At 32.6% G+C, this 26864-nt stretch overlaps 1 protein-coding gene and 1 long non-coding RNA gene across 7 annotated transcripts in view; one reads left to right on the top strand and one right to left on the bottom strand.

Moving 5' to 3' along the window:
- Window positions 1–26864, top strand: part of Rbp6 (RNA-binding protein 6) — a 1483108-nt gene that overhangs the window by 535178 nt on the left and 921066 nt on the right. The window lies entirely within an intron of this gene.
- LOC141480432 (uncharacterized) lies at window positions 14304–16883 on the bottom strand. The gene is made up of 4 exons (XR_012464338.1): window positions 16233–16883; window positions 15508–15564; window positions 15306–15447; window positions 14304–14861 (listed from the first exon to the last, which is right to left on the bottom strand). It is a non-coding gene; the product is annotated as an uncharacterized lncRNA (long non-coding RNA).

Genomic DNA, 26864 nt, shown 5'->3' with positions numbered 1-26864 from the left:
ATCATTCACAAGATTTTTATGCAATATAATTAATGGAAAAAGTAAAATTTCAATTATATGCTACACTGTCATCCTCACTGCCAGACATTCGATATTTCGCCGTAAGACACTTGCCTCATCGGCTCTTCAGTAGCAAATACAGATCACATAAGAAAACATATTCAATCGATTATTATCACGACTTTTTGTCACGGAATGGGTCGAATCCACCCATGTCATCATCATGAAAGTATTTTTCTTTCGTGTAATTCAATGTTTATATGAAAATAGCTGTTTCGAGAGGGCTTTTTCTCTGGTTTGTATTATCTACACATCTTTGTATAGAGAATTTTTTTTAATAGGTTCCTTCCTTTCTTTGAAAGATTTCCATATTTTGTATCAAGATGGAGAAGTAGAAGACCAACAACTTTCGGTATTACTCTACCTTTTCCTGTGGCAATATGTGAAATTCTCATAAATGCATTATTTGTTGGTGCATTGAATATATGTCAAAATATTGAATAAATTGTAAGGTTTTGCTTGAACATGAGATATATGAACAACGTAACAATATAAATACAACATAAATATTAACCACTTTGCTGTATACCAGTAGATTTGAAATTTCTTGGCTTGAAGCCATGCCAAACTACGAACGAAACGTAATTAATTTGTGGGGCAATGAAATAAATGGATATCAATCATGGTATTATGATTATACGTGTTTCACTACACGTAGTTTTATAAGTTGGACTAGTATGTACCAATATTAATTCGAACGTTTTTTTATTAACATATCAGAGTAAAATATAAAGAAACTTCTGTCCTCTTCACAAATCGTTGTGGTTTTTTATGATTTCGTTATCGAAAGTTACATATTCATCAGTTTTTGATATCTATAATAATCGCACCAAAAAACCATTACTCTTATAAATGCACAATGATTTAGCTCGTTATAAACTCTACGAATACTTTTCAGTCTAGCTTTGCCATCGATAGCTTGCAACTTTTTCTTTACAAGGTGTTCTCATCATATAAGTGGCCCCATTCATTTTCCTCCAAAGTCTTCAGACCTCACCTGTCTTGAGTGTTTTGTGAATTAAATCAACAATAAAATCTATGAGTAACCCACTGTTGGTGTGTAGGTATGCCTTTTCAAAACTAGAACAATAGATTTGTTTGGATCTATTACAATCACATATCAAAAAGTTTTTGAAAATTATTCAGAATTCCATTTTTTTTTTCAAATTACCTACTGTGGTACATTCAATAATTTTAGATATACATGTTGATATACAGACCGTTTTTTTACTATGAAACAGTATTGAGAGTTCCTCTGCCTTTTTCATATTATTTGAAACTAGCGATCCGCCCCGCCTCCGCACGCATGCAAAGCTGATACTTAATATACATGTAGACACGTAAGATCGCTGCTAATCATTAAGTTCTATAGGGCGATGTGCGGCCTACGACGCGCTATTTATAGGCACGCGCCGCCGGCCTATACCGCTGCAACCGCTATGTCCCTGCATATTGATCTACATTAAATGCACAATGTATTCGAAGTTCTTATTGGATTAATGTTGTATGTGAAATCGCTTCGTAAAAAAGTAAAAGATAGAAATCATTATTGTGGATCTAAGAGATAGACATACCATCACGGACTTATTTGTATACCTTTTGAAGATGTGCGATACTGTAGTACATTATTTTTATCTATCTGGTAGAGTTCAGGCAGCGAGCGTTTGCAATGTTAGCCTAAGAAAGTGTTCATTTAGGACATCACATTAGAAACCTCTAAAATTATCAGTGTTTCTCTACTATAGTATGCATGTTGTATACATATAAACCTTTCACTTGAATCACTAAATTTGTTAATAAAACCCGCATCAAAATCCGTTACGTAGTTTTAAAGATCTGAACCTAACGAGGAACATACAGCGGGAACCGACTTTGTTTTACACTAAGTAGTGATGAAAGCGGTAGATCAAAAAAACCAAATTCGCTAATTCTAGTTTTTGGCAAATATTTCAAAAACATTCACTTATATTCTCGATCTGAAAAGAACCAACCAAATCAAAGATTATTCTCATTTCCCAAATTTCCAATTAACCAAAATTGTAGGTCTTACCGTTTCCGAGATAGTAATAGTGGTATCAGACAAAAATGGCCTGTATATTACATAATTTAAAAAATTCAGAATTTTTTTATTGAAATTATCAGGCATTGATAGATATTTTAAAACATTTCAACTGTAAACCTCGTGTATACAGTACATTATTTAAGAACACATATTCGCTTCTCTTCATCTTTCCTCGTAATGGTTATGGAGTGGTGTAGTAGGTAATATGATTATTTTTCTAGAATCTGACATGATTGGATTTTCTTGACGTTCCACTTCATGCTGTTTTTAATAAAACTCGTTACAAAATATTCTGAATATACTTCGTCTTCATTCATTCTCAACTTGACAAGTTGAAATGGGTTGTATTTGTGAAATGAAGAGATATTTGATGGTGGAACACTGAATGTTTTAGGGTTGTATGGGAAATCTCTGTTACTATTCTTAACATATTCACGAATATAAAGGATGTGAATTGAAAGGGTTATATTTTTAGGAGTGATTAATTTTTGGGAAAGAAAGTTTTTGGCTTTCTACTACTCCATCTCATACAAAAAAAAATGGATAAGAGAATCTTTGGAAGATTCTCCTATCCATTTTTCTTTGCTATCTGACAGACAGCAGGATGACCAGTTCAGTTTGAGGAGTGCCAGAAGATGACAGTACTACCAACTGTCGAAAGCGCTCGCAGATACTTAATAGAAGATATAAAGCTTCAAATCCTGTATATATATATATATATATATATATATATATATATATATATATATATATATATACAAAACTTGGGAATTATCTTCTTATAACACAAGTTATTCCAATATTTCGATAAAATTTATTATCATCTTCAGGGAAAAGTGTTAGTGAGCTTGGTTGTGTCGAAAAGAATGTTACATTTGAACAATTGAAACAAGTCTATACAATGAACAAGTCATTAAGTTAAAAGACACCTCACTGGATACAAAGAAATATATTGAATTAAAATTTACTAAAAATCGTTTTTTGTTTTGGAATTATTGAATTACCGGTGAAAGCCATGTGGTTTAAGAACAAAGAGAAAGGCACAGAAAAGGGTATTTGTGATAAGATATGATAAAAAATGATAAGATATCATTACCTGGATTCGACATAAGTGAAGAGCTATTACAAAAGAAGGTATTGAGATCATTGGCATTAGTGAGCTCTTCAGGGATGGTTCTATTGGATTTTTTATGTACGCCCAAGGAAGCTAAATCCTTCCAAAATTTATTTCTCTTACCTTTGAGACGGAACTCCAGGTAGGCCTTCTTTTCCAACTTAATTGTGCGGTTAATGAGGTTTCTCATTTGCTTGTAATAATTTCAGTGGAAGGGGAGCTTGCTTCTTTCGAATCTGTTGAAAGCTCTATCACGCAGTTTCATGATGAACTTCAAGTTTGCTGTCAACCATGAGGCCTTTCTTTCGAAATTCGAACAGTTCTAAGAGGAGCATGGGAATCTAACGTTTTTAGGATAATCGAATTGAGTGTAGAAGTTTTTTTATCTATATTTCTCATTTGATGAATTGAGTCTAAATTGGCATTCGTAAGATCCACCAAAAAAGCATCATTATCGAAAATTTTGAAATCCCTGAATGTATGCATGGAGGTAAGAATTTTGGAATGTCCAGTTCCAATTTTGCCTTCCACTAGATTGTGATCGGAAAAAGTGGAACAATCAACTACAGCACGGTCGGTGATATCTAAAACTTCGGAACAATGAAAGAACTTCGTGTCGCACTGTAACGAGTAGGTTCATCAACAACATGAGACAATCCATAGGATTATAAAATCCCATACAGGTTCTTACATACCTGAGATGATGGATTCAGAAGATCAATCTTGAGGTCCCATCTGAACAGAATGTATTCATGGGTAGGAACTAGTGCTGATAGCACCTCTTCCAGATCAGCAAAAAAATCGTGCGCAGTGAAACTTGGGGCCCTGTAGAGAAAGCCAATAACATATTTCTCTTTGTTGAATATAAACGATATCCATACCTGCTTCAGAGTTGAGAGAAATGTTAAGGTTTAATACGTTAGCGTATTCACAAAAATGGCAACACCCCCATGTGATGAGATAGACTCTTCGGTTGTAATTATCGATATTGAAGGAGCATTTGGCAATGCACTACCTAAACCTATAGGATCGTTGCCATGCTGGTAAACAGAACTGCAAATACGACTCTTCAAGGCGAGACCATTAGGTTCAGGGTCACCAGAGGCTTCCCTCAAGGTGGGGTACTATCTCTTCCTCTGTGATCGCTCCTAATGGATAGTCTGCTTGATGCCCTCTATAGAAGAAAAATAGATCTGCAAGCTTATGCAGAAGATGACCTTGTCATCTTGGTAAGGTCCACGTCGGGAAAAGATAACTTGTTATATCCTTCAAAGCACGATGGACGTTATTTACAGTAGATACCTGAGGAAACAGATGTCTGTCAACCCCAGCAAAACTGTGATAAACCCCTTCACCAGGAGGAGAACTTTGGACGATCTAACGCCACTTTCCCTCAATGGTGAGGTCATTCCTTTTGAAACGGAGGTGAAGTTTCTTGCCATTGTCCTTGATAAAAAACTCAGCTGGAACGCTCACTTGAAAAAAGTTTTACACAAAGCCAGACTGTCCCTATAGACACGTCGAAGGATTTGTGGTAAAACTTGGGGTTAAGGTCCCAAACAAATCCATTGGATTAATGTGATGATTGTCAAACCAATGATCACTTATGGTGCAATTGCCTGGTAGCCGAAGGCTTTACAGAAAACTGCCCAGGCAAAGCTTTCCGGCTTACAGAGACAGGCTTTTCTGTATATCAGTGGTGCCATCAGTATCACACCGTCGGCGGCCATTAAGATCTTTCTAGATCTACCTCCTCTGCACATTTTTCTGGAGGGAGAGGCTAGATGGACAGCATATAGACTTGTGCACACTGCCAATTGCACAAATCAATTGAATGCACAGTGCAACAGACTGTTGGTTAACACTGGAAGTCATAGCATTCTGAAAATGACCTCTGACTTCATGCCTTCAACTATTCCCGAGTAGAGGAGACTGGATCCACCGGGAGAAGGAAATATTATGAGCAGATAGTATGTTGGTTCACAGATGGTTCAAAAACACCTTTCGGTTCTAGTGCATTTTGTAGATATTCTTGATAAAGGAAAAAAATGTATTTCCGAAAGCTTGAATAACAAAGAATAGTGTTTCCATAGCCCGCAGATATTGACTGAAATATTCAACTCAAAAATAATTTATAGTTATATAGGCTGATTCACGGTGGATGGCACATTAGACGTTTCTGGTGAACCACGGGTCGAGGCAAGTTTCTTGGTGCTTTCAAAGTTGATCCAAATGCATTGAAATTGTTCTGAATTCGTATAAATTTCTTGAGGTTCATTGGCGGTAGATTCGAATACATTTCATTGAACTTTCTACATGTTCTGCTGATAATTTTGTCACACTGTCCAAAAATAATAAACAAATTCATAAGAACTTCGTTTGAATAGTTTTGTTCCATCGTTTTGAAGGTATTTGCAACTTCTGAAGTGACGAAAATGTTGATATTATTAGGAGAATGTCACAACGCTACTGTCAAATAGTAATCATGGCCTGCTTACCAAATACCGAATGGAAATACCATTCTGAAGGGACATTTTCACAAATAAATGTTCATAAGTCCGAAACTTGACTAGTTAGGTATAGGTATGATATACATAGAAAGAAAGCAAATTTCAGCAGCTTTCCGAATATTCAATAATATACAGGGTGTTCCATTTAAAATAATCAAATTTCAGCAACTTTTTCAAGCCAACGAAAAAACTGTATTTTTTTACCATCCTGTATTGAAGTAACGGAGATTAGGCTGACGTGTGGGAAGTGTCCAAGTATCACCTAACTCCAAACCAAATTTCGATATCATAGTACTTCTTAACTAAAAGATATCGGCATTTTTAGAAGTCATGATTTTCGAAGAAAAAAATTGAAATTTATTTTTATTTCGAAAACGGTAACAGATAGGTATAGGGTAATATCAAGAAAAGTTGTCGGGTAATTATTGGAGATTCCAAAAATAATATTATATACAGAGTGTTCCATTTGAAAAATCAAAGTTGCTACTGCTTTCTAATAGAAGCGGCAACACCGCATTGTCGAAAATATTTTAGTTGGCTAGAGAATGTCCGAATATGCCCTCCATTAAATTTTCAAAGTGATCCGTTGTCTGGTTCACCAGAAACGTCTAATGTGCCATCCACCGTGAATCAGCCTGTATAATAACCAGTCAACTAAATTTGACCTTTCAATACCTATAATTATGGGGTTTTATGACGACATCAGAAGACAGTATGGACCTTCCGCTGTTCTACAACTTGAAGAATGGGCAAACACCACCACCAAATTGGCATCCTTACGTAACCGAAGAACCTTCTTAATTAAATGCAAGAAATCCAATTGTTTTCCGAACCATATTACCAACAGTTTAGTAAATGTGAATAATTTGTTACATCACCGTAGAGGAAATGTTGACGATAGAATTGAAAGTTTTGAATTCCAAGTTTGGAAAAAATATCTTAAATTTAGAAATCAAAATCACTTTTTCTGACATAAACTATTTTGAGAGAAAGCTTCTTGATATTCAGACCAAATCCAAATCAATTTTGAATTTTTACACTTTTCTTGAATATAAACGTAGACAGAATATATGTTACAACAATTCATTTCATAAAATAAAATCCACTAATATCAATAAATTTCTCCATCTTGAGAAAACTTCATTTGAGAATATAAAATTTAAAGAAAATTGGTTCAAAAATCTCACAAACATTGATTTTCCATTCGAAGTTAAAAATTTTCAGCTCTTGGTCCTAAGTTTGCACTTTTTTCTTCCAAAAAAGATTTCCAAGTTTCATCTTTATTAGCGGACTAATATTACACAGTCTTTTGACCATACGAGACAAGACGTACTCAGATCTAAGTACACTAATGTAATAACAAATTATTTACATAAAGACCAAATTGATCACTTCCTCAATAAATATTATGATCGATGTAAAACTTTTCTCAAGCAACATTCCGAAATTTACATAGTCCAGAGTGATAAAGGCAATGTAACTGTTGCTATGAACAAGCATGATTACTCAAATAAATGTCAAGAACATCTTGATAATCCACAATATTACACCAAACTAAGAGGTAATCCTGTTTGTACATTACAACAAAAAGCTAATAAATTGATTTCACACTTGATTAATAAAAAACAATGAGATGACATTACTGACAAACAAATTAAAATCTATAACGCTACTGCTCCCAGATTCTACGCTTTACCTAAAATTCATAAACCATCTATTCCAATGAGACCTATTATTTCCTCTATTCCTTCTCCTAACGGCCCAATTGCAAAATTTTTGACAGATATTTCAACTCTTGCCTACAAAACTGATAATCATTTTCATATTAAAGACTCTTTGCGTTTTAGTGAAATCGTCCACAATTTTCAGTTACCCGATCAATATAAAATTGTAATTTGTAAGTTTGATGTTGTTTCTCTTTTTACTAATCTTCCATTACAATTAATAATTCAAAGTATTGAAAATCATTGGAACGAAATTGAACAATATACCACTGTAGATAAAAAAAATTCCTTATTTTATTGAAATTTGTTTTTGACACAAATATATTTGAATTTAACAGTCAATATTATAAACAAAATTTTGGTACACCTATGGGTTCTACTTTATCTCCAATTCTTTGCAATTTTGTACTGAATAACCTTCTGACTGAAATTTTAAATGAAATAGAATATAATATCCCCCTCCTTAAACGATATGTTGATGATATATTCTTAGCACTCCCTTCAGATATGATAGAAAAACTCTTGACTTTTTCAACTCTTTCAATCCACATCTTCAATTCACTTGAGAAAAAGAAGTTAATGATTCTTTACCTTTTCTTGACATGAAAGTCATCAGGTTTGAAGGAAACATTCTTAAGACTACGTGGCACAGAAAAACTATATGTAGCAATAGGTTCATTAGTTATTTTTCACACCATCCTTCAAGGATGAAAACCAACTTAATTTTATCTCTTAAAGAAAGATTCACCAGATTGTCCCATCCGGATGAGCGTTAATTAGCCGTTTCTGACAAACTATTCAACGGATCAACCTGAAAATTTCACAGTATGCATAAATCAATATGACCTACACGCCTAAAATATTTCAGACGAACCAGCGTTGTCGCTTCTACTATAAAGTTGCGGCTTCTTTGATTTTTCAAATTAATCTCGATATTTTTTTTACCAAACATGAACTTTTATAAATGCTGATAATCTTGAACTCTCTTGCACTAAAACGATCAAATTTGAAATGGAGTGGAGTGATACTATGAGGATCTTCACTCCGTGTCACTTCAACATTTTTGAGCTCTACATCCAATTTTAGATTAACTTTGTTCAGATAATACTATTTCTATTTTGAACCGTTTTCGAGATAAACTATTTCAAACGGGAACTGCCTGGTTTTCTTGCTCATTTTTTTGAATTCATCACTTATTGTGGATATTCAATATTTTTTTTTATACTTGGTAATATGTGGTGTTGTGGAATTGGCCGCGGTGGTAGTGCGTCCGACTCACGATCGGAAGGTCGTGTGTTCGATTCCCGCCTCGACCAGATATTTTTCTCGAGAGAATTTATCTGGTTGAAGCTGGAATGATTCTGCAACCGTGTTAGGAATCACACGTTAAAAGGTAAGACTTCGTTAGTCCTTAGCTCGCACAAGTTTCTCAACTTCTGAGAGTTGTCGTTTGTATGGGGGCGGCAGCTGATTAACGGAAAAACAGATTTTTTAAATATTTCTTTTTGATCCAGTTTTTTAACTGTCTCAGATCAGTCAATTCGAAATTGGTATGTACCTACCTTAGAAAAAGTTACATTTTGTATACATTGAGGTAATGGTCTCTAACGTACAACAGTACACATTAATCTTTTTCAATAGTGTGCTTTGAAAAAATAAATAAACCAATTATTTAACGTCAGACTTTCGTTGGTGGTTTTGACTGATTGTGATAGCTACCAATTATAATAGAATAATGTCAAGATTAGGTTACAGTAATGAAGATTTCTTGAATTTATTAATAATTTATGGTGAGTGCAATAGAATTGCAAGTAGAACATGCCGAGTATTTCATGAAAGATATCCACAACTTCCGAAGCCCAATAATACTAAAAAACTGTAGGTTGAATGGAACCTTCCGTCCAAAAATCATTCGTAAGAAGACTAAAGTGGATGATGATGACAATGGTATAACAATTTTGGGATACTTTCATGCATTTCCAAATACTTCTCTGCACGAGGCTGAAAGGAAAATAGGTATACCCTACGTGACAATTTGTCGAATTCTTAATAAGCATAAATGGCATCCCTATACGTTCTACTGTGTCCAACATTTGAAAGAGACTGATTTACCTCGTAGATTGGAATTCTTTGAATGGTTACTTGTCAAGACTCAAGAGGATGAACATTTCCTTGACAATATCATATGGACATGTGGGACCAAGTTTACAAAAAATGGAGTTTTCAATAGACACAACAGTCATTATTGGGCGCCAGAAATTCCCCATGTTGTCCGCCAAAGGGGTTTTCAAGAAAAATGGCAATTCAATGTATCTTGTGCCATAAAGAATGAATCAATTTTCTATATCGAGTTTTATGATGATAATTTGAATGCATAAAAATATGAAGATTTACTGAGGAATGGACTTCAAATGATTTTAAATAATAGACCAGGAAGAGAACGTGTAGGAACCAAATGGATGATGCTCCACCCCATAATTCTCATTCAGTCAGCGAAGCTTTAACCGAAATCGTCGAAGACAGATGGATTGGTAATAATGGACCTTTTCGTTGGCCTCCTAGAACACCAGATGGCAATCCATTAGATTATTTCGTGTGGGGTTTCATTAAAAATATGGTTTACTCTACTCCAATAACAACAATGGAAGATATGAAATCGAGAGTTACAACTGCTTCAATAGTTTGACTCCAGACTTTATCAGAAGCGCTACACATGACAATCTTTTGAAGAGATTACATGTTTGTTTAAGCAGAGTTGGAGATGTGTTCGAACATATTCTGAAATATACTGACGATTAAATTAACTCATTAATTTATGGGTTTATTATTTTCAGTTCGTGTTTCAGCGTTAATAAAACTATTGTTTGAAGAGAAGTTTCATTCAATGGTTGAGGAGTATTTTAATAATTATCTTTTCATTGTATTATCTGTGACTAATTGAGAAACATCAAACGAAATCTGTTTTACAAAAATGAGTGATGAACAAGGAAACCATGTCAATTTCCGTTTGAAACAGTTTATCTCGAAAACGGTTCAAAATAGAAATAGTATTATCTGAACAAAGTTAATCTAAAATTGAATGTAGAGCTCAAAAATGTTGAAATATACAGGGTGTTCCTTTTGAAAAAATTGAGTTCCACTAAATTTTTCATGAGATCAAAGTATCTGCATTTTTTGAAGACCCTGTATGAGGCAAATGAAAATATGACTCGGAGTGAAGATCCTCATAGTATCACTCCATTCCATTTCAAATTTGATCGTTTTAGTGCAAGAGAGTTCAAGATTATCAGCATTTATGAAAGTTCATGTTTGGTAAAAAAAATATCGAAATTAATTCATATCCACTAAACGGAAATAGATAGGTATAGGGAAATAGTATATGAATTTGTTGACAAAGTGATAATTAATCATAATATGATATTAATTCTTGTAATTCAATTTACATTGGTGAGACCAGTCGTAATCTATCTGGAAGAATCACTTCACATAAAAGTGACTGCAGACCAAACAAACGTTCCTGTGGACTAGCTGAACATGTTATCTCTTCAGATCATGTTATGAATTATCAAAATACTAAAATTTTAATAGTTGAAAATAATAAATTCAAAAGGCTTTTTCTAGAAATGGTTCACATAAGTAAACATAATAATAATTTAAACAAAAAATCAGAAATACAAAATTTAAGTCAAATTCACAATTATATTTTAATTTTGAAAAATAAAATTGAACAAATGATTTCAATATCATATTACTAATAATTTTTCACTTACACTTACATTTAAATCTCACTGTATGCGTAAATATTATAATAATCACATTTTCTCTGGTGCTGTAACAAAATTTTCAACGTCAAATTTTGCATTTGACTTTTCGTTTTTATGTTTGGATTTATATGCCTTTTTTATATTTTATACTAACCTCGGTGAGTTTTTGTAACATATCTATTACTGTATAGTATTCACATGATCTTTATTTTGTAGATATTCTTGATAAAGGAAAAACAAATATTTCCGAAAGATTGAATAACAAAAAATAGTGTTTCCACAAAAAATGACTTTCGTTGAATATATATATATATATATATATATATATATATATACAGTGTGACCCATTTAAAATGGAACCACCCCTGTAGAATGTGCATTTTTCAATCAATCTCAATTTTTTTTTATTGAAATAGTAAGCATGAAAAACTGTATCTTGACACTAACTTTCACAATTTTAGTTTCATTTCCAAGGCACTCTATGGTTTTTTTTGTTTGTCAAAAACGGCAAAAGTTTATTAGGCAATTTTTGTTTTCAAATTTGACTACACCACTGGATTTGTAGTCGTTATAAATCAAAACTGTCAAATTTTCATTAAAAAATATTTGTTAACAACGAAGTTACAACAACTTCAATTTTGGAAACAAAGTATTTGTTTGTAATTTTTATTCAGATTATAGACATATTTGAGATCTGACAACACTGTCATCACCAAGTAGAACACCAGTGAATTTGTACAGTGAAAATCCGAAGTCAACAGCTCAATGCGTTCTACAGTTATAACTCCTGAAAATATGGTAATGTGAGAGATTTGTGGTGCAAGCGTTTTGTAATAAAAATCTGACTACGCCACTGGATTTGTGGATAGTATTCCCTTAAAATCATCCATTTGAGTGTAGGTTACGAGAAGTAAAAATTAAAATAAAAATTGAATAATTGAATAACAGAAAATTAAAAGTTCATTTTCAAGTTACGCAGTAGTAGACCAAGTTCAGTCAGCAAACATATTTTAAAAAATAATCACCGAAGAAGAAATTTAAACGAAGGTGCTGTTTTAGATTATTTTAGAAACCACCCAAACAGAAGTTTACGAGTCGCCAGTTTGGATTTAAACTTACCGAGAGAGACTATTCGACGATGTCTTAAACAAAACAAAATGAGAGCATTTAAACCTAAATTTCTTCACTCTTTAAAGGCAGGTGATGAAGTGAAACGTATGGAATTTTGTTTGTGGGCACAAGGCGAGTACCTGAATACAAGAAATTTTTAAAACTGCATAATGTTTAGTGATGAAGCTTCTTTCAGCACCAATGGGGTAGTTTCATCGCAAAATGCTCGGTATTGGGCTACGGAAAATCCGCACTGGATCATAAATTGTAAAAGTCAATATTCCGAAAAAGTTAACGTTTGGTGTGGTATAGTAAAAAATAGAATAATAGGTCCATATTTTTTTGATGGAAACATAAACGGGCAAAATTTTTTGGAATTTCTAAATAACCAATTATCGCACGAAATAGATGAAATGCCTCTTGCGGAACAAGTAAATTTATATTTTCAGCTCGACGGCTGTTCCGTGCACAATTCGAGGATTGTTAAAGAGTGGCTAAATAACCAGTTTCCAAATCATTGGATAGGACGAGGTAGTGACTTAATTGAATGGCCACCTAGATCGCCTGATCTAACAATATTAGACTTTTTTCTGTGGGGTATTCTGACACAAAAAGTATACAGAACAAGACCAACGAATCGAGCTGAACTCATGCAAAGGATACGACAAGCTTGTGCCGAAATTACAGTTCAACAAATAAGAAATAGTGTAAACAATATTCGGAAGAGATACGATAAATGTATTGAACTTAATGGAGGTTTGGTAGAAGCCACAAAAATTTGAATGTTTAGTTTTAAATCAATGTTTATTTTAGTATCAGTTTTTTCTTAATGGCAATTAATTGTTGAATAAATACTTTGAAACTTGTTTGTATACATTTTGTTTTCATCAGCTATAGAAGAAGGTAGAGTAAGTTCAGAATCTCATAAAATGTGATTTTCCAGGTGCGCTGTTACAAAAGTACTATTATTTATTATTGGGAAACTTCCAAAAAGTTTACAAGTATGACCATTAATACTTCAAGATTCTATCAAGATTTGGTAAAAGCGCAATTGGGAGATCCCATGACATGAGATTCTGAACTTGGTCTACTACTGCGTAACTTGAAAATGAACTTTTAATTTTCTGTTATTCAATTATTCAATTTTTATTTTAATTTTTACTTCTCGTAACCTACACTCAAATGGATGATTTTAAGGGAATATTATCCACAAATCCAGTGGCATAGTCAGATTTTTATTACAAAACGCTTGCACCACAAATCTCTCACATTACCATATTTTCAGGAGTTATAACTGTAGAACGCATTGAGCTGTTGACTTCGGATTTTCACTGTACAAATTCACTCGTGTTCTACTTGGTGATGACAGTGTTGCCATCACTCAAATATGTCTATAATCTGAATAAAAATTACAAACAAATACTTTGTTTCCAAAATTGAAGTTGTTGTAACTTCGTTGTTAACAAATATTTTTTAATGAAAATTTGACAGTTTTGATTTATAACGACTACGAATCCAGTGGTGTAGTCAAATTTGAAAACAAAAATTGCCTAATAAACTTTTGCCGTTTTTGACAAACAAAAAAAACCATAGAGTGCCTTGGAAATGAAACTAAAATTGTGAAAGTTAGTGTCAAGATACAGTTTTTCATGCTTAATATTTCAATAAAAAAAAATTGAGATTGATTGAAAAATGCACATTCTACAGGGGTGGTTCCATTTTAAATGGGTCACACTGTATATATATATATATATATATATATATATATATATATATATATATATATATATATACATATATAGAATAGTAGTTTTTCGGGGATTCGATCTGATTAGAATAAATATTTACTCTTTTTAGCTGCCCGAGCTTTCGCTAATGTTTATTAGCTTTATCGAGGGCTGTGCTATGTGAGAATATTCAATTTGGAAATTTCAATTTTGAAAGAAGTCTTCAACATCAAAATGACAACATTTTGACATTGAATAGTTTTAGTATATTGAGAAAATTACTTTTAGGCAGAATCAGAAATACAGAGTCAGTGATTGAATTTACATGAATCTCCAATCAAAATAGATCAAGTTATTGAATAATTGTGAGAATATATTATAGTTTGTTCAACAACCCGATTTCTCAATACATTAAATACACTTTGTATCATTTTCTCAACTGGATTATTGATCTACTTACGTATTACAATTTTTTAATCAGTTGCTGATGGGAGTCTTGCGGATAATATTTCATATTCAATACTGATTATGTAAATGCCATGGAAAATTGTTCAACGTGAGAATGAGCAAAATATAAATAAAAATCAAGAAATTTTATTACCAAATTTATTCAAACAATTAATAAATTATAATAGACTTCTACAAATATTTAAATGAAAATATAAATTTTTCACAAATGGGTAATCCTAATATAAAACATTAACATATTTTATTATTTATTATTGTTATTGGTGATATCTACTAAAAAACAATTAGAGTTGATTTCGAAACCTTTCACTGAAGTAATGATCTAAAATGAAAGAGAACAGAGATTAGAGATAGTCTACATTTTCGCAATAATACTATTGGATCAATTTCTACCAACTAGCTTAGATATTATCCCATAGAAATATAAAAATATTATTATTTTTTTTGTACACATCCAATTCGACAAAAGGAGATACCCTTATTTTTTGATAATAGAAAAAAACAATGACATACTTCATCACAGAAAAATTTGATTAGAAATATGACTGTGATGACAAAATTTACCTAGGTCTCCAATCATAACTTTCAGGCCTTCAAATCTATTGAATTTAAGAATTCTAGCAATTAATTATTTAGGTATAGACCTGAATAATAATAAGTATCTACAGCAAATCGCAAAAATATATAGTTATTTGAGAAAACTGAATATGTTTTTAATTGTAATGGTATACATATTTATTATTAAAGTTATGAATGAAAGACATACCTCTGTTATATATCATTCTTAATTTATTCAATCAATTGTTTCCTTGATTGAACATTTTTCTTTTGCCAATTGGGGGAGTCATTTCTTTCATTTCTTCATCAGTGAGCATTTTAGCTATGTCTAAGGTTACATCATTTTCTGTCTGAAAAGTATGTATTTCAAGTATATTATTAGGAGATAAATAATATATGTATTTTTTTACCTTTAAAAATGCCAATTAGGTCATTTAATCCCAAGTTATTAAGAAATTTCTCCATGTCTAAAAATAAAAGAGATTATATTGCATGTTTTGAGTTTGTGCAGTTTTGTTGGATGTCATCATTTCTGTAAATATGTTACAAATAACTTTCCTTTTTTGGTATTACTGATTTTAATAAAGTAATACAAGAGAAAACTGTGATTATTTCACAATGTTCTTTGAAAGAAAAATCTTAAAAAGAGGTTCCTTCAAGGATTCAGTATATACTATTATGATGAAAATGAAATAATTGTTTACGTCACCATTCAATTATTTATGATGTAAGAAATTTACAATTAGAAATAAAGGTACAGCTCTTCGCCGACATTGTATACCTACACCTATTTCTGTGGCAAACACCTCAATTGTATTTACTCTGAAAATGTCCAATTCCTTCGTATCCAAAGATCAAAGGACAACTAGGTACCCAGTGTATGCATACCTACCTACCTCTCAATGATAATCATTTCACTCGACAACTTCTACTTTCTTAAAAACAGAATTGAAAATATGGAAGCTTTCTTTCAGTCATTACATTAAATAATAAGAACTTCAAGCCACTTTTATAGATAGCTGTCGAGAAAAATGTATGGGCAGGTGCTTGAAAAAAACGATGTCCGTTTATCCAATACATGCTATTCATAATTATTTCAAAATATGGAATGAAAGAAAGTATATTATCAACATACCTGTGAAAACACTGAAAAACTTCAATCCACGTATAATCAAAAAGAAACTGTAAACCTCTTCGTCATTTCCTTGAAAAACACAAAACATATTGTTAATTTTTATTCCATTCGTGATTAGTTTACGGTTCTTGCGAAAATGCAAATGGTGCCGACCGGCACTCTATTCCTTAGAAGTATTTCAACTATATCATCTCTTTAAAGGAAACAATTAAATTTTTCAAACCAACAAATAATGAAAATATTGAAATGAAATTATCCATAATCTTGAAATTATTTCCAAAATTAGTTAAAGGTATTGATATGTATTGTTGAAGTGAAAATAAATATTCAGTTGATTCAATTATATATTAGTGTCAAAACAGCACCCCATAGTGTTAAACTGAATTGGAAAGTTTTCATTCAACAGACGTACTTTTGATTTGATGAAATTATATTGTTTGACCCTACCGAATTATTTTGAGAACTCAATAAATGTTATTCTTGAAATGATCCACAATTCATTTGACCAAGTAAAAGACCTCTTGAATTGACATATTAGAGAAATTGAAATGAGAATTTCATTTTGTCTCCGCAAAATTATCATCTAATCGATACAATACACACGTCGTTTGGAATGAATGATATTTAATCAAAGTGATGAAATAAATTAGACTAAATAAATTTCTTTAAAGAAACAAATCTTTTTTTTCCGTGCATGATATATTTCATTTCTGAATTGTGAATCTTGTGAAGATGCTTAGTGGTTTCAATAGTACATGGGTACTATAAAAAATTCGCTGGAGAAAAATTGGAAACTTAACTGTCGATCCTTCCAAAACGAATAATAAATCTAAAGAATTATCTCGAAACGTGCTAAGATGATAACAGGTCAAGAGTGACCGTGTTGAACATAATAGCTATTGTTATGATGAAGTGTTACTTACAAACTTTGCAAATTTCTTCAGAAAACATAACGATAAATTATTTTTATTGCCTTATCTTTTGATTTCATATACGGAGTATGTCTCGAAAGTGTTTTAAATCTAAAAAACCATGAACGCTTTATCAAAAGTTGGTTACGTAAGAGCCTTTACGGTATAATTTACTGCTGAACATAAAATAATTTAATATTTTTGCATTAAAAATTTGAAATATAAATCCATGAATCGTTTAAATTGAAATAAATGCTAAGCCTATCATATTAAACAAACGCGAGTGGCATACACCTTTTCTTTCTTTGAATTACTGGTTTAAAAAGGAAAACACGTTATTGTGAATGGATAATAAATTCATGCTTCTTTATGTCGAACATTCAATGATTTTCAATATGAAAAAGATCAATTAATGCAGGTAATGAATATAAATAGAGTTTGAATTGAAGGGGTTATATTTTTAGGAGTGATTAATTTTTTGGGAAATAAAGTTTTTGGCTTTCTACTACTCCATCTGATACAAAAAAAAGGGATGAGAGAATCTTCCAAATGTATAGAGTTTCAAATTGATTACTTCCTTCCTTTCTTTGGAAGATTCTCTCATCCCTTTTTTTTGTATCAGATGGAGTAGTAGAAAGCCAAAAACTTTCTTTCCCAATAAATAGAGTTATTTTAATATTTTTTTGCAAACTGGCTTCACTCAATGAACTCACCTAAAGTAGTTTAACTCTCGGTCAAGTAAGTGTATTGGAAATATATCACAGCTATCTTCATTTCGTGATATGTTTTTGAGTGGAGCAAACGGGCTTGGCTTGGTTAATTGATAAACACAGTTTCTGAACGTGGTTAGTTTATCAAACTATAACATATTCAAGTAACGCCTTATTGTGATATTTTCACTAAACAGTATTCAAAACAGCAAGTTTACTATACAATAGTTTCTTAGGTGTGTCTATATTTCAGTATGAACATGCCATTATTTTTTTCCAAAATGTGCCAATTCCGTCACATTCAAACTATAGGTAGTGGTAGAAAAGGGAGATTGCACATTGTCCGGCTACTCCGCTCGCCTCCTCATGTCTTTCGATATTATTTGTGTCCTGGCACAAGCTTATTTGAATTATCTCTTCGGTATAAAAAAAAGTTAATATAGAATACGAAGATGAGTCAGTCGAAACTAAATTTGTTATGGTTTTATGGTCTAACTCGCCGTTGCTCTGCAAAAAATACTATTCAGTGAGAATTCTATTTTACTTTTCTTTTTATATTGGGTAGAACATTTTCAGATTATGGTCCCAGATAGAAAATACATCATTGACATATCTCCACCATATTTTCACTTTGGATCATTCTTGTAAGTCTCGAAGTAGGTTTCTCTAAAATGTTCCATAAAAATGATACTCAGAATCAATGACAAGGATGGATCCATTGCAATTCTGAATTATTGTTGATAAAAATCATCCATGAACTCCATAAATGTTTTCAGGACTTTCAAAATAGATTCTGCATTCAATTATATTTTATTTTTCTGATCAGTATTATTTTCCGTTTTTACAATTATGTAACTGTTTTCATTTCTGGACAAAGGTTTCTAAATTTTAAGAAAATATTTCGCGAATTTTTGACACGGACATCCGATTGTAACTCTTCACTTGGCCCTTCAGAAGATTTTCTACTCATTCAGCATTATTTATTCTACCGATTGTGTGAACAGCTGAACCCAAAAAACAGTAGGACTTCTTTATAAAAAATATTTTTTAAAGAATACGAATGTACGAGTATATTCCGTTTTTTAAATATATTTTTCATCAATTATAAATTTTTTGGATAGATTTTGATATACGTATATTGAATTTTCAACATTCCTTTGAAGGTAATTTTTCCATAATTGAAGAAGATAGTCTAATGTATACCTGGTGGATACATTCGGATAATCTACTCAAAAGTAATCAAACTTTCTAATTTCATAGTCCATCATGTTGGTAATCCATTTCCAGACATAGGTTTCAAAGAAATATGGAATTCTCCACAAAAATGTTTTTTAAGGAAAATATTATTCGTGACATTCAATCAACAGTTTTTACACACACTCAATTTGTTAGGTGATACAAGTATTCCACTCTACTACCATAAATCAGAATCACTAGATGATCACAACAGCTCGTAAACAAAAACATATCTCACTTCAGCTCAATTGAATTTTTTATGGAAGCCTCGTATATTCCTAGCATCCACTTTTATTTGTGTACTAATATATCGTTAACTTTATTCACAAAGTCTCCCGCTATTCTTCAACTTCCGAAATATATTCTTTCATTTATTCCCTCCTTCCGTTATTCTCACTGCAGAAATGATGTTTATCACTTAGAAAGCTCGACTTTTTATGTTAGTGTTTTCATTGCAAGAACTTGGTACGCTATAAAATCATTTCTGTGTTTGTATACCTTTTGCTTCCATGCATATCGATATTTTTGAAATGAGGATTCTTCTTGCAAAATTATCACATTAAAACTTCTTGAAAGAACTTGTTGAATTGCTTTGTACTAGGTTCAACCCAGTTTCGTTTCATCGCTCAATAGCAGTGTGATGATTGGATCAATTTTATTAATGCCTTCAAATTGAAGAGAAAAATCAACGAGTTCCATGGTACAACAATAGAAATGCTAATGAAATGCTGAAGCGGTTGAAAAGTTTACTTTTTCAAAGAAATTTATTTTTCTAATATCTATATGAAAGGGCAAATTATTACAGAAAGGAGAGTGTGCTATACATAAATGTAGATGAATCTGAAGTGCCAATCATTTCATTTGCTACTGCGGCAGACTGTAGCAGACTGTTCATATTAAGTTTATGCTTAGGCATAGGCTGTGAATAATTTTTGTTCATTCTCGCGTCCATCGTCTTATTGACGAGTAATCCATTGAAATGTTTCATTAACATCATCCTATTCCAACTCATACAATTCATTCTCATTTTTATATCTAATTTTCTGTCTCAAAATATATTTATTAAGGATATATTAAGGATATATGTAGCGCTCCTGTACAACGCCAACCTAGATGGAGGTACATAACGGTGAAATTGTTCCAGCAAGGTTATGTTGCCTGCTGGCAGGCAAGCATAATCTGATCAGATATCAGACTTGGAGAGGCATCCACGTCGAGTTCGAGAATACAAAGATTTCAATTTGGCCTCGAAATTGCCTCCAATGAAAAAAGAAAAGTGGAAAAGGTATATGAACACTGAACTAAATTGGTCTCTTCCTCCGACGCTGCACGACTCTCTCCACTGCTATTGTGATCGACAACGGGCATGCTCGTGCATAAAATTGGTGTCGTCGAGCTGGGTGATTGATAATTATTGAATAATGCTTTGGTGGGTATGAAACAGATATTATAATTTACTCTAGAAGTTATTGTTTAATAAAATTTTCAATACATTTATCCTTAATGAAAATATTTTGAATTTTATAATTTCTGTATTTTTCAGCAATCACTTTTCATTGAGCAATCTCAATAACTCACTATAGTATAAATAAGTCTCATGATAAGATTTTTTGTTTCGCTCCACAATATTTCTCTGAAAAGAAATATTTTGAACAAAAATTCATATTATCTGCAGTACATGAAGAATTGAATAACTTATTCCCTGAATAAAATTACTAAATATGAGTAAATCAAATTCTAGGTTTTGATTTGCTGTAATAAATAGTTCCAGGTGAATAAAAATATTGTTCTTTCCAAAAAGTACACCTCACGATTTGTTCTCCACAAACTTTATTTGAAAAATATCTCACTCACGGCCGAATCAGTCAGAAAATATTGTTCTTTGCCGATATTTCGAACATCATAGCCTGTGTTTGAACCTCAGAGCTTAAAACTCTTGCTGTTGAAACTAATTGAAGAAATATACTTCTTACATAAGGTAGATAAAATAACGAACACACATCAGTCACAAAGACAATATACTGACAATATCTAACATCAGTTCATACTGTCAGCCATTTTAAAATAGAACTGTTGTCTGTTGACTTACACGTAATGTTCTGATACAAATATGAATAGGTATGAAACAGATATTATAATTTACTCTAGAAGTTATTGTTTAATAAAATTTTCAATACATTTATCCTCAACGAAAATATTTTGAATTTTATAATTTCTGTATTTTTCAGCAATCACTTTTCATTGAGCAATCTCAATAACTCACTATAGTATAAATAAGTCTCATGATAAGATTTTTTGTTTCGCTCCACAATATTTCTCTGAAAAGAAATATTTTGAACAAAAATTCATATTATCTGCAGTACATGAAGAATTGAATAACTTATTCCCTGAATAAAATTACTAAATATGAGTAAATCAAATTCTAGGTTTTGATTAGCTGTAATAAATACTTCCAGGTGAATAAAAATATTGTTCTTTCCAAAAAGTACACCTCACGATTTGTTCTCCACAAACTTTATTTGAAAAATATCTCACTCACGGCCGAATCAATCAGAAAATATTGTTCTTTGCCGATATTTCGAACATCATAGCCTGTGTTTGAACCTCAGAGCTTAAAACTCTTGCTGTTGAAACTAATTGAAGAAATATACTTCTTACATAAGGTAGATAAAATAACGAACACACATCAGTCACAAAGACAATATACTGACAATATCTAACATCAGTTCATACTGTCAGCCATTTTAAAATAGAACTGTTGTCTGTTGACTTACACGTAATGTTCTGATACAAATATGAATTTGATTCATAAAAAAGGTTATTTGTATTGTGGAACCAATTTTTAATCGAAACATTATTTTCCGACGTGAAAAATGCTTTTATTTTAATTTTATTATTGCCTTTTATTTTACAAATTCAATTAGCCAAATGAATAAAATTCTGAATGAACAACAATGATAGTTGTTCCTCAAAAAGCTCAGCAGGTTAGTTAGTTGTATATCTAAACAGCAATCTCACCAGAAAAATATATACAGAAATAAAATCATCAGTACACCAGTAAAAAATAGTAGAAACGATCATTTATTTTCCGCTGCTCTCAGTATTCAAGGGCTATATAATCAAAATATATTTCCAAATTCAACGTTCAATTTTTTCTTCCTACTGGGTCATGGAAATCTGTTTCCCATAGAAATTGACGTCATTTTCAACTATCCACAATGATTAACATGTATACCATTCTATAGTCAATTTCTATTGGAGAAAGATGGGAATGACTAAAGTATTAGGGTTCTGATCTAGAATTATTACATTATCACCAATTCTGTGTTTGCCGAGCAGAACCATGAAGGTTCGTCAGGAACATAGTTTGGGAATAAAACAAATCACTACAGGAAAATCCTCAAGGCGCTCTAAGAACGGTACCTGTTCGATAGTAGTGATTCACATTGGATTTGAATCGCTGGAGATTAAATCCATTTGGAAAAACGTTCTCAGGAAGTTTATTCCACATGAACGCAGTTCTCCAAATGAAAGAGTGAAGTTCGAGGTGTGCTGAGTTGAACCTCAAAACGATGAGCAGCGACAGTCCGTCGCGTATTTCTGATATGTACCGCTCTTGGTGTGATCAAACGTACCAAGCCACTCGAACACTTCCCGTGAAAGTATTTGTATAGAAGAGACACAAATCTCCAACCTTTCTTCGATGTTCCACATTATCAATGTTGTAAGTGATGCTCACGTCTTCAATCAGGCGGATGGCTCTTTTCTGGATGGAATACAACAGCTTCAGGGTATGCTTAAAGGTGGAGCTCCATACATGAGAACAATACTCCAAAGAAGGTCTGATCTGAGCTTTATAAAGCATCGAAAGATGCTGAGGTGTGTACAATTTTTTGGTTCAGAACAGTGTTCCAAGCTTTTGAGAAGCAGCCTTTGCAATTCCACCGACATGATTGTGCCAAGACATATTGGTGTTCACTCCAACCCCCAATAATAGAAAGAAAAATAAGTCAATAAAGTTGAATTGTGTGACCCGACATTATTATATCCGTTCCGAGACATTTATCTTTTTGCAGTAAACCGATGCCTGGCTTTTTTTGGCATTCAATTGAACCTGGTTACTTCCACCCCAATTCAAAATTACTTCTGGATCTTCATCAAGATGTGCAACCTCCTGCTGTCAACCACCTTCAAACAAACTCCTGCTGGTAGATGTGCATTTGCAGCCAATGTCCTGGAATCCAAATGGAATGACGAGATAAGTGTGCTGTCATCAGCAGAGCAATATATTAGATTCTTGGTTTTTTCCAATAAGTCGTTGATATACAATAAAAAGAGGGTTGCAGATAGTATGGATCCCCGGGGAACGCCAGCGTTGATGGTAAAAGTATTCGAGATATATCCATCGAAGGCTACTTGTAGGGAACGTTCTTTCAGGAAACTGAAGAGCTACACACAAAAATGATCCGATAAGCCATAGCATCGAAGTTCGGCCAGCAAACCATCATGCCACACACGGTCAATGGCTTCAGAAATATCGAGCGCAACCGCTCTTGACACTCAATGTTTCTCGATTGCGTTATTCCAAATATGGGTGACATACGATAGGTCGCCTGTTGATCTTTGTTTTCGAAAGACATATTGATGATCGCCCAAGATATTAAAGCCTTCCAAATATTTGAGGATATGTAGGTTTACGGCTTTTTCCATTATTTTTGATATCACTGATAACCAAGCGACTGGTCTATAGTTATTTGAGAGCTTTTTCTTACCCTTTTTGGGAATAGGCTGAACGCGAGCAATCTTCCAACAAGAAGGAGAAACCACTTTCTTTTAAGACAAGTTGAAAAATTTGCAAAATACTGGTGCGAGTTCATTTGCGCACTTTTTAAGTACGATGTCAGGCACTTCATCAGGATCAGACGCCTTGTTGATATTGAGCTGTTTCCAGGATATTTGAAATGCTGGTTAAAAGTCGATGTAACTACCCTGGAAAAGCTTCTCTAAGTTAATTTAAATGTCTTGCATCGTGCGAACGATGATGGGAGTCTGATACTTGAAGGAAACGGTTTCATACGAAAGAAAACAATCACATAATCCAGTGTAGGCAACTTATCTATATTATTATGAAAACTATCATTCATCCAAATGCATCTTCGAATATAATGAAAGGAATGTACACTATAAAGTAGAATATCACATTACGGAAAATAAGTGAGGGGCAACGTGTCCTCATATGGACAATACTCTATACTTACCTTCTACAATACAAATTATTAAGTTTTACAGGGTGTGCAAACCTCCAATCTGTCGCTTACTACCCAGCTATTCAGACGCTAATTCATTTCTTTTCTCAATATTATAATATCATGTCATCAAAAGGAACGAATCTACTCGTGTCACTATTTTTGTTCAAAATTTGTTTTTTCAAAGCTTTTTCAGAAAACGGAAGTCCAAAACATTCAACATTTAAATGTTCCACACGGGGTATTTCCATCTATACTTTACAAGCTTTTATTCAGCTTCCAAGTTTTTGTTTGTTAGCTCGGGTCAAATCTTGCAAGTATATATTTTTAATTGCTTTCTTCCTTTCTCCGGGATGTTCCTCAACTGATTGAGAAGAAATTTTGAAAACACGGTTGGTTTGGATTATGATACATGGTTAGCAGGATAAATTATTTGCTTATGGAATTAGTGGAGCTACATCAGAATGTGTCAAATCATTTGTTTCTAATCGAATACAATTTCACAGTGTAACATCAAAAGTCAACTCGTGTATAATACAGAAAAATCTGAACAATCTCTTATTGATATAGGAGTTCCGCAGGGATAAGTTATGCTGATGATACATCGATAATTATTAGTGGAAAAACTAATGGGAAATTATTTGAGTTATGTTATATAAATTTAAGTAATCTGTCTACATGGTATTTAAACAGTTCTAAAACGTATATGATGCGGTTTCATGATCGCTAGAAAATATGCAGTAAACGTGCAGTTGAAAATGAATTCAACCATACTGGAGGTCCATTGATGAATCACTTAACTGGAAAAACCATTGTAATTTCATAGTCAAAAAACTAAATTCAATTTGCTATCTATTCAAGAACATAAAAATCGTATTGTCCCAGCCACAGATGATTCAAGTCTTTCACACTCAAGTGGAATCACGTCCGAGACATGGTAACTCTGTCTGGAGTGAATCGGTTCAGACACCAGATGTTTTTATTGCAATGAAGAGGATCCTTGGTTTCATACCCAATGTCACCACTAAAAACTCATGTAAAAAAATTTTAAAACAAACAAAATTTCAACTATGTCTACTCTGTTCATTTATGAAGTATGCGCACACAATTTCCATAATAGGCACACATTAATTTCGAACTCATCCGTACATAGTTTTACTACAAGGCAAAGCCAAAACCTTCATGTTCCTTCTTTCAAGTTTGACATTTGTGTAAGGTCTGAGTACCACTTAGTCTTGAAAATGGTCTTTTAATTGTCTTAAAATCAATTTCACAATATTAGTTAGGTAAATATTATTTCGACAAGCTATATAGTGAACTATTAGGTATTGGTCCACTATCGTTATTCATAATATTATTATGTTTATTTATTTATAAGCTCTCATAGGCATCTGGATGCCTGTTTTTGTTAACTTGTCTGAATGAACTAAAATTAATGAAATGGTTTTGTTGCAAAACATGATGGACGACTGCTGATTTTTTCTGGTCTTCCATATTTTAGGTGTGCTAAGGGTTTCTTATATCTTATCTTAATAGATCTGTCTGTCCATAATATTTTGCATTGTAGTCCTTACATTTAATTTCATAAATTCCAGAGTTTTCTGAATTCTCGACTTGGTCCTCTGGATTTCCTAAAAGGCTCTGTAGTGTATGACTTGTTTAATACCTAGTTTTTTGAAAATATTTCCAAAGTTCTTCGAGTGTTGGTGCTATGGAACTCAAATATATTTATCTTGCTTTTCTTCGTTTCTAAAAGCCGAGATATCGTTCACTCTCAACCTTAACTTTTGTTCCTTATAATATTATCTACAGATTTTAAACAGATATCCCTCGAAAAACTGTTCCTGTATTGTCATTTTGCGCTACTCACTATCAGAGCTAATTTCAAAATACAATTTTGTCAGTCATCATGAAATTTACTCTTTAAGCAAGTGTTCTCGTACATCATTTTTCATAAGAATAAAATTGAAACCAATAAATAATTTAAAAATATTATATGGTATGAAAATTTTGTAAATTTTAATCCCCCAAGAGAGTATATTTTACTTTACTGGCCTTTAGACAGACCAAATATACGCGGGCTTAATGCAGAGATAAATGCACACTTCAATTGAAAACTATAAAATTATAAATAACTCACTAATGAATTGATAGTGTGCTATAGTGTGATTTTGCTTTCTTTGCAGGGGGCTGCTCACTTTCTAAATTATAACTGTTAGACATATTTTATTTTAATCGTTTTTAATTTCTTTTAGCAAAACATGTTATGTAAACAGGTAGTAAACACAACAGTTCACACTATAGGTATCCGAGCTCAGTATGGTGAGAGAGATAGTGTAAAGCCGAACCAGCGGGAAGATAATTGCACAGTGACTTGAGCATGGCAACCTGTCGCCACGGCATGAGTCGTCACGCCAACAATAGGTTTTACGTGCGGCTGTAGATGTTTCCCATCAAAAATCATTAGTTCATTGAATAATACCCCGACAGCGACGGTTCCTGCTCCAAATTATGTTTCATATTTTCATG

Source organism: Leptinotarsa decemlineata, unplaced genomic scaffold (genome assembly GCF_025532065.1).
Source record: "Leptinotarsa decemlineata unplaced genomic scaffold, Ldec_3_MD MMD2_P_RNA_scaffold_9, whole genome shotgun sequence".
NCBI classification, from domain to species: domain Eukaryota; kingdom Metazoa; phylum Arthropoda; class Insecta; order Coleoptera; family Chrysomelidae; genus Leptinotarsa; species Leptinotarsa decemlineata.
The sequence above is the reverse complement of the archived record's forward strand: the minus strand, read 5'-3'. Positions and strand labels throughout refer to the sequence as shown.